The sequence below is a fragment of the Rhinolophus sinicus genome, chromosome 4 (genome assembly GCF_057876585.1).
Source record: "Rhinolophus sinicus isolate RSI-liver-muscle chromosome 4, RSI-T2T, whole genome shotgun sequence".
Lineage (NCBI taxonomy): Eukaryota > Metazoa > Chordata > Mammalia > Chiroptera > Rhinolophidae > Rhinolophus > Rhinolophus sinicus.
This window is the reverse complement of record NC_142504.1, coordinates 99,299,957-99,310,132: the sequence shown is the minus strand read 5'-3', so window position 1 is coordinate 99,310,132 and position 10,176 is coordinate 99,299,957.

Here is a 10,176-nt window from a genome sequence, read left to right as displayed (position 1 = left end):
GCTGTTCGTCTTTCTCATACTTATTTTTGTGTAAAGAAAACTAGCCTTTCATCATATGGATGCAAACATTTTCCCTTGTTTTTCTGCCCTATTGGTGGCAGAGCAGAAAGCTGTAAAGGGCCTGGATATTTTATTTCCTAGAAGGACTGATTTCACGTCTTTGGTCTTCTTTGTAAATTTTTTTTCATAGCTATCATATCATTTTTTCCCAGATCAATATTAGTATCGTTTGGTTATTCCACTAGTCTTTCCATTCAGATTGCATTGGGTTTCTAGATTGTTCAGGGATGTGGTCATCTTTACCATATTTATTTTTCCTATCTATAAATCACAGTGTGGCGCTCTTCATTGCCTACCAATTCTCCATTTCCTCTCCTCTCCTCTCTTGAATTAGCACGATTTAGTTTTTGTTTTGCTTACTGTGCGCATGTTCACATGTGTGTGTATCTGTGAATGTGTGTGAGTGGCTGGGCACACTGCCGTGCAAATAAAGACTACCTTCTTATACTCCCTTTCAGACAGTGTGTGTCCAGGTGCCTAAATTCTGGCCAAAGATATTAAGTGTTATATGGGCCTTCTAGGAAGTCTCCTTCCATGGGAGAAGAGGAAACTTTGGAATGGCTGAGTAGGAGCTCTGCAAATCGTCTCCTCAAAAGGCAATGATACAATGGGAAGCATTGTCAAAAACAGCCATTTCAAAACTCTGGAAATTGACCAAAGGCATGCAATAAACTTAGAAGCATTTATTCGAGAAAATCTGCTAAAGCTTGGTTAGAATGGTGGGCGTCTGTGGCATGTTTTTCCGTATCCCCCTGAGCTGCATGGAGCAGCAGCTCTACCAGGGCAGGGCAGGTTGTGAGGACCTGTAGCCCCGCTGCCATGCCAGAGGGGGTTGACTTGATTGGGAGCAGAATTTGGCAAAATCCCTGCTTGGGGCATTGTCAAAATAGCGGCGGTCTTGGCCATCAGGGAAGGCCAACATCACAGCTAGCCTGAGGTCATGATACTGGTCGGGGCAAGCAACAGACAGACCAGCCGGAAATTTAACAGGAAGATTTGGGGGGACATGACAGCCATAGTGGGCTTTGATGAGCTCCTGTGTGTTCATGCTCAGGAGAGACCTGCACAGGCCCTGGCAGTCTGCTGGTCCTTGGCCAGATGTGAGGTCTGCACATGCAGAAAGTAAGGGCTGGGACAGACTTGCACAGGGCCTAAACTTCGGTTGTGTTCCCCAACCCTCTCACTCCATCAGCAAGAAAAGGTGGAGGCCTTACTCGCTCAATCACAATGACCACTACGCTGGCTTAGAGCAGACCCTGGGAAGCCAAACTTAAACATGCAACAGGTATTTGAAAATGAGCAGAGACATGAGTGTTCTTTTGCCAGGTTGTATAAAGGGTCAAATGAAGTCAAGTAATGATCTGTGTAAATGATTTGATGAAGTATGAAATGTTATAATACCTGGGCATTATTATCTAGCCCACCCACCCACTCAGTGCAGGATTCTCTCCCCCAGTACCCCTAATTTTGTGCCTACCTGTACCCTCCTTGAACTCTTCAGTGATAGGGAGATGATTTGTATCAGACTGAAATCTTTCTCCTTGAGAAGATTTTTGCAAAACCTATTCAACAAAGGAGTCCTTTCTAGCATATATAAACAACGGCTACAATCAATAAGAAAAAGATAACCCAGCAGAAAAATGGACAAAAGACTTGTGCTGACACTTTACAAAAGAAAATAGGAAAATGGCCACTAAACAGAGGAAGAGATGCTGCTCAACATTATTGCTCGTCATGGAAATGAAGTAAAAACTACCGTGCAATAACTACACACTCACGGAATGGGTGACATGAAAAAGACGCGCACGTCAGGTGTTGGTGAGGATGCAGAGCAATTGGAACCCGCATACACTGATAGTAAGAGTACAAATTTACACACTCACTTTGGGATATATTAGGTAGTATCTACTAAAGTTGAAAATACATGTACCTTGTGATCCAGAAATTCCACTCTTAGGTATTTACCCAATAGAAAAGCGTGTGTGTGTGTGTGTGTGTGTGTGTGTGTGTGTCCAGCAAACGACAGGTATGAAATTGTTTATAGTGTTACTGTTCCTAATAGCCCCAAGTTAGAAATAGTCCAAATGCCCATCCAGATAGGATGGAAAATGCTGTACATAATGAGAATGAACTTCGCTGTGTTTGACAGCATAGACAAGCCTCACGGACATAATGAACAAAGTAAGTCAGGCATAGAACAACATGTGCTATGAGGGCGAGAAGCTCGAAAGCAGCAAAACAAAATGTTGGTGTTTGAAATCAGGGGATTTCTAACTCTTTTGGGGAGAGTGACTGGAGGGGCACTTCTGGGTGTTAATGTTCTGTTTCTTGACTTGAGTGGTGGTTATTCAGTGTGTTCACCTTGAGAAAATTCTTCAAGCGTACATTTAAGATTTGTACTCTTTTCTGTACGGGTTTTATAATTCCACTGAATTTTTTTTTTAAACCAACCTCCCTGACATAGCTACCATTGGTCATGGTGCTGGTTTCTGGTGCTTTACAGACTAAATCTAATATTTGGAGGCTTCTATGATATCTCGCTCCATTTATTTTCCAGGTACACGCCTCTCTCATTTGTCCATCTACTCTAGACCCTTCTTCACCAGCTTGCCCTCTAGTGGTCACACCTCACTTTCCCAGGTTTGTATTAGAACAGGATGCTCAGAACTAGGTAAAAGCCCTCCAGAAGAGGTCTGCAGAGCAGAGCAGAGTGGGACCATCACCTCCTTTAATCGGTGCATTATACTTCATTTAATGCAGCCCATGGTTGAGTGCCCACCCTCCAGGCACAATCGAATAAATGGAGGCACAACTCCCTTGTCCTTGGCAGGCCCTACCACTGTGTTATAAACAAGACAGTGAGAAACTATGTTTAATACTGTTTAAAAGGACAAAGTATTTTCACTCACTCTAACCTTTGATTTGCTTAGAAGTAAGTTACCAGTGTGTTAACTACCGGTGACTTTACCAAGATGTTAATGAAAACCTGGCAAGGCCTCCATGTGGCAACAGTTTGTTAACAGTTCATTTGAATTGCTTTCTACGCTCATAAACAGCACTGCATTTCCTGAGTCATTCTGACTTTTCTGTTTCAGATTGACCTTTCCCTCTATCTTTCAGTTCTAATTAATTAGCTCAATCATGACAACCAAACTTTATATAATAGAGCTTACTAGGTACTAGCTATCACCCTACTCTTCTTTACAGGTGTTTACTCATTTAAATAGGACTTACAGTGAATCATGAGGATTTAATCTTCTCTTTGAGGGAAGTACGATTGCTTTCATACCCATTTCACAGCTGAGGACACTGAGGCATGGCAGGTGAAGAAACTTGCTGAGGCCGCAGGGATCGTGTGGTGTAATAAATATTTGGTCTTTGTTCCCACTTCCTAACACAGAACCCCTGAAATCCTTGGAGTTCCACAAGTGATAGGAATGCCTTTTGTTCTTCATAAGGAGCCCCCTCTTTTTTAATTGGGGAATATTGGGGAACAGTGTGTTTTTCTAGGATCCATCAGCTCCATGTCAAGTCGTTTTCAGTATAGCTGTGGGGGGCGCAGCTCACTTCCAGGTCAAGTCGTTGTTTCAATGTAGTTGTGGAGGGCGCAGCTCACTAGTCCATGTGGGACTCCAACTGGCGACCTTGGTGTTATGAGCACCTTGCTCTAACCACTGAGCCACCCAGCAGGCCCGTAAGGAACCCCTGTTGACCACACCTGAGTTTATGCTAATGAGGTGACTTAGGACAGGGCCCTGAGATAGCCTTAGGATGAGGCTGGTCGTCTGAAAGACCAAGAGATCAGAGGACTGGAACTTTCAGCCCCATCCAGAAAGGGGAGAGGCTGGAGACCGCTGTATAAAAACACTTGAATAACGATGTTTGTTATTTGGAGAGCTCCAGTTGGTGAGTAAGTGGAGGTGCTGGGAGGGTGATGCACCCGGAGACGCATGGAAGCTCCACCTCTCCCACGCCTGGCCCTGTGCATCTCTACCATTGGGCTGTTCCTGAGTTGTATCCTTTACAATTATCCAGTAAATGTAAGTAAAAAGGGTTCCTGAGTTCTGTGAGCTGTTCTAGCAAATTACTGAATCTGATGTGCGGTGGGGTCAGAGGAACTCCCCCGATTTATAGCCAGTAGGTCAGAAGTATAGGTGGCCCAGGACTTAAGTTTGGCCTCTGAAGTGTGGGGCAGTCTTGTAGGACTGAGCCTTTAATCGGTGGGGTCTGTGCTGACTGGGTAGTCAGTGTCAGAAGTGAATTGAATTATTGAACGCTGGTGTCTAGAGAATCAGAGAATTGGTTCTTGGTGTTGGAAGACACCCCAGTTTCTAAGCTGGTGTTTGAAGCCCGTGTGATTATAGAATCGATGCTTTTAGTCTCTGCTTTACTGCTTCCCACAACAGGTAGGACAGATAAAATCAATGAATTACAGATTTCCGGAGCTTAAAAACCCATCACAAATATTTTACTTAGTTTTCTTTATTTTACAAATAAAGAAACAGAAGCCCAAAGAAATCTCCAGAGTCAGCACTTTTTTCCCATCACATGACGTCATGATTTCTTACTTAAACCCAATTTGTTATCAAAGCACTCTTAATCAACCTTGGTGTTCAGGCAATATATAGCAAGAGGCTATTTTCATTCCATTTCCATCACTTTGCGGTCTCTACCCAAACCTTTATGTGCAAATCCATCAAGTACACTTATGCATACACATTCCATAAATTACACACGGGCATGAATATTTTTCCTTCTATAAACCATCCTTCTGATATTTTGATTACCTTATGTAAACTGGGCAAACAGCCTCTCAGAATATAAATGAGAGTTTCATCTAATAAAAAGAATAGCTTCTATACAAAGAAGCTGAGATAAGTGGAAATGGGTATTTTATCATACCTAATGCAGGTCACAACAAAAAGATGTGATTCTGTTTATATCTCCTGGAAGCTGTTGTCTGGACAAGGGCTCTGGAAGCCAAAAGTTGCCTCCAAATGTTAATTCTTTTCTATAAAGTTCTGAGATTGTGAGACGTGTGTTTTGGACAGAGGATGAGGGTTATTAGTTTAGTGCTTCCAAGCATTATGACATGGGACTTTTATTTGAAGTGACTTTATAGATAGAGTTCTGGGAAAACTGACATAAGTTCTTGCCCCATGTGCCATGAATCAGCTGTGTGACCTTGGGCAGGACTTTCTGGATCTACTTTTCTTGTCTCAACTGAAGTGCTTCTAGAGCTGGAAGGGACCTGAGAGGGTGTCAAGTCCAAATCCTTCACGTAGATGAGACAGTGTCTTGGGTTTGGTTGCCCCCAGATGTGTACTGCCCAAGGTGAAGGCTGGGGCACTAGCACCCCACTGCTGTCACCTTTGGTCAAGGGGTGCCCCCGAGGCACTGCCCTCCTCCTCACCCCCACCAGATAAGAGGCTAAGGAGGCTGTGAGATGACCCAAGGCCAGTGCGGCAGAGTGAAGTACAGCATGTGCCTGAGGTGGAAGGAACAGGGCTTTTGAACCCTCATGGAATCTGGTAAGCAGAGGGGAGAGCAGTGTTGGGCACTGCAAGGCCAGAGAAGTTACGAGGACTAGTGATTTGACCTGCACGGCTACCACTACACTTTTTTCTTTGCATGTTTTCTATCTGTGTTTTCTCTCCAATTAGACACCAAGTTGCTTAAAGCAGGAACCACGTCTTAGACTACGGATAATCCCAAGATTTCAACACAAGGCTTTGCCCAGAGCAAGTTCTCAGAAAATATTTGATTTGCTCTGGGGGAAAAAATGGAAGGATCAGTGGCCAGAATGAAAGGGTGACCGAAACACCCAGATGGAAGAGGGCCAAGCAAGTCTGAAATGGGGTAAGTTGAGGGCTGAAAGACACAGGCCCCAAGGAACACCTGACATGGCGAGCAGCCGGCAGAGAACCCCGATGATGATGGGGCCATGTGAGACCTAAGGCCGGCAGGCAGGCAGTTGGGCCAGGAGATGGGTCATTGGAGGTAGCAAGAAGTGGATATTTCTACAGCTCCCAGTTCTGGACAAGAAATGTCTTTTAAGATGAAAGGAGAAACCATAGACTGGAAGAAAATATTTGTAAACCACATATATGAGAAAAGATTGATATCTAGAATATATAAAGTAGTCTGAAATTCAACAGTGAAAAATTCAATTGGAAAATGGGAAAAAGACATGATGAGACATTTCATCAGAGAAGATACACTGACGACAAATCAGCCCATGAGACAGTGGGCACCATTACTAGACAACAGGGAATGAAAATGAAGAACGTCTATTAGAGCAGCTAATTTTCAATAAAACCATTGTCAATAAAACCAGTGACAATGCCCAATGCTAGTGAGGGCGCAGAGAAACTGGGTCACACATCTTGCCGGTGGGGATGTGAAATGGTACGTACAGTCACTCTGGAAAAGTTTGGCAGTTTCCTATAACACTGAACGTATACTTACCACATGACCTAGCAATTGCACTCCTGGGCACGGAACCCAGAGAAATAAAAACTGATGTTCACCAAAAAATAAATAATAAATAAATAAGAAAAAAAGAAAAGAAAAAAGAAGTGTCTTTCAGCTTCCAGCAGCCGCAGACATTGGCTCAGAGCAGGGAAAGGGCTCCTGAAAGGGGTGTAACGTGTTTGCACTCTCTATTTTTGCAGGGAGAGCTCTGCTTTCGCTGTGCCTCTAGATGCAAAGACCAATTCTAGGGCTTTCAGATGAATGACCTCCCAGGCCAGAAGCAGGTTAGCCAGGTTGACGTGGAGAGTGTGGGGTTGAAATGAAAAGCATCTTGCCCCTTTAATGTCTTCTGCTCACTGAGTAAAAGTCCCTTTTTTGATGGCAGTTTTCCCTCTGGCTCTCTGCAGGGGTTCGAGGGAGGAAAGTTCCGACCACGAGGTGGCAGTAGCACACACAAACTTCAGTTGGGCAGTGCGGGGAGAGGGTTGCAAGAGAGGTTAGTGTCTTAGAGCATGGGACCGTCCAGAGGCTCACAGAGAAGAAAGGCCACCATCGAGATGGGGAGGACAGGGAACTCTTGGGGAAGAGGGAGACCAGGGAGAGGGTTCACACCCGGGGGATGTTGCTAAATAGCATGGTGGGAAGTCTCGGGGTCAGAGAACACCAAAGGGGCGCTAAAGACATGGGTCGTCTTACTGCAAAGCCCAATCGTATGACAGGTAACAGCTGTTGGGTGCAGTGCCACAGGGTATGCAAAGCAAGCAGTCTCTAAATGGCTAAAAATTTGCATGTTTGGACTATTTTTAAAACAATTGGGTGTGTAAAAATTTGAGTTTGGCACCTGCAGGCTTTTGAACTAATGGGGCTAAACCTGCAGCGAAGGAACAAACAACCTAGGAACAACCTAGGGGCCATAAACAACACAGAGGCCACCTTTGGCTCTTTTGTGTAACACTCTCTGAGCACTGAGAATCAGTGACACAAAATCAATAGTCCCCAGACACCCTGCCCTCTCTCCACACCCACATTTCTCCACTGCTATGCCTTTTACTCAGAGCAAGGCTTCAGGGTGTTGGGACTACTCCCCTGCCCCCCCGTCCCCCCTCCCCAGCAACGCTCATGCCCCGAGAAATTCCAGCCTGTACTTCACTGAGAACTACACTCAAATGTCGTCTCTTCCTAGGCTCCCAGACTCCCTGGAGGAGCCCTTCCTCTCTGCTCAGTGCCAGCGCTTTGCTTCCCCTTTCTATCACAGATAGCAGGTTAGCTGCAATCTGGTTTATGTCCACACTAGACTGTGAGCTGCTGGGGGAAGGAGTCTGCTATTAACTGGGTTGTCTCTCACCCCCTGCAAATTCTTATGTTGAAGCCTTAACCCCAAGGTGACTACGTTTGGAGATAGGGCCTCCAGGGAGGTAATTAGGTGTCATGAGGTCTTAAGAGTGGGGCCTTGTTCAGATAGGATTGGTGTCCTTATAAGAAGGGGAAGGGGCACCAGACATTGCTCCCTCTCTCTGCATGCACAGAGAAGAGCCCTGTGAGGGAACAGTGAGAAGGTGACCATCTTCAAGTCGGAAAGGGAGTCGTCATCAGAAACCAGCCTGTTGGCGCCGTGACCTTGGACTTCCAGCCTCCAGAACTGTGAGAAAATACCTGTCTGTTGTTTTATTCCCCTAGTCTGGGCTATTTTGTTATGGCAGCCTGAACCCACTAATACAGAGCCCCATTTTATTCCCCTTAAAATGTCTCACAGCATCTAGAACAGTGTCTGGCACACAGACACCCTGCAATAAATGACTAATTGAATTGTAATCCCCACATGAATGAGAGATGCCTGGTGCTGGTGGTGCCCAGGTCTGGAATCTCTGGCAAACCCAGTGGCCAGCCCTGCTCCAGTACATCTTAGAAGGCAGGCGCAGGCCACCAGCCATTCTGTATAGGTGCAACACTCAAAAAGCTCTGAAACCAGAAAGTTGGATTCTAAACCTCATTTAGCAGTAAAACCTGACCTGTACAAGTGTGAAACTATTTATTATATTATATTATACCAGGTCTTATATTAATTTTTGCTCCAAAAGACGCATTAGAGCTGACTGTCTGGCTAGATCTTATTTTCGGGGAAACACAGTATAGAACTATTAATGTTTTTGATTACTGGGTACTGCTCTGGCTTTGGCTGAGAGTGTAATAAAACCAATGCCTTAGGCATCTACTAACTTTCTAAAATCCAAAAAATTCAGAATTCCAAAACATATCTGGCACCAAAGGGTTCTGGATAAAGGATTGTGGACATGTGATACATAGGGGTTAATACCAACTCCACAGTTGTCAACTTGAGGAAGACCATGAGAAACACTAGTTATCCAGTGTGTAAATAAATCACAATTGCTATTTGAACAGAGTGTGAAATCACTTAATCCTAAACTGGGGAGATACGTGATTGGAATTAGAACACGTTTACTGATAGGCACTCTATAGATGTCAGTGTTGTTTTTGAGCCATTTATTTCATCTGTCTACCAAATGTGCTGAGTACACTTTTAAAAAATGTAGTGAAAAGTACAATATTACCTTGGAAACTAGCAGCCGTGTAGTTTACAGTCCAATTGGCTTTTTATAAATTGTACTTAACTGAAGAAGTCAATAAAAATGCCATTATGAGAACATCAACGATTATTCTTTAGGAATATTAGCATTAATACTACAAATAATATGCATAACAATAGTTTACTGAATTTACAAAATATAGTATGTTTTCAGCAGAGCATTTCAAAGTCTTGAGTAACGAGTGCTGTCTTGGCTATGTCAAGCCCTCTGCTAGACCCCAGGAGCATGCAAAATAAGACTGCGGAGTCTACGGTCTTGCTGAAGATCAAGACCTAGAATAATACTGAATGGCAACTGTAATTTAATGTGTATAGTCACAGGATGTGGAGGAGCGCGTAGGGAATAGAGTCAGTGGAATTGTAACAGCTGTAGACGATGTCAGAGGGGTAGTAGATTGGGGGTGGGGGGTTATCACTATGTGAGGGGTATGTCTAACTAGGACATTGTTTTGTACACCTGAAACTAATAAAAACTAACTAACTGAATAAAGAGATGATTGAGGGGGGGTAAAAAAAAAGAGAGAGATGACTGAGAATAGTACCAGGCAACAGACAATCAAGTGCTGTGTTAAGTATAATCACGTGTGTGGAACAGACACTGTGCAGCCTCCTCTTAAAGGCTCCAGAACTTGTATGCAGCTTGGGATGAATGGAGGCACTGGTTTGCAGACAGGTGTGGAGAGCATGTCTTGAATAGCAGTGCACAGTTTTGGTGTAGATTTTATGTTTGTTTGGGGTAGCTTGGCGGAGGAGCTTTCGGTGGCTTGGAGGAGGGTGGTACTATACAAGTCACACTTTGAAGCCACACCACTGCTGTCCTGGAGTTCTGGGAAAGGAGGAGGCTTAGTACAGGTGGGGTTATCAAGGAAGGCTTCCAGGAAAAGGTGGCACTGGAGCTGGACTTATAGGTTGTAGATGCCTTGACAAGGAAGAGGATATTTAGACGTGAGTCTGCTGGGGGCTGGCCCATAGTGGGAACTGGACTTGACTTAATCGGAGAATCTATCTTGCGGGAAAGAGATCAGACCATTCCAGGG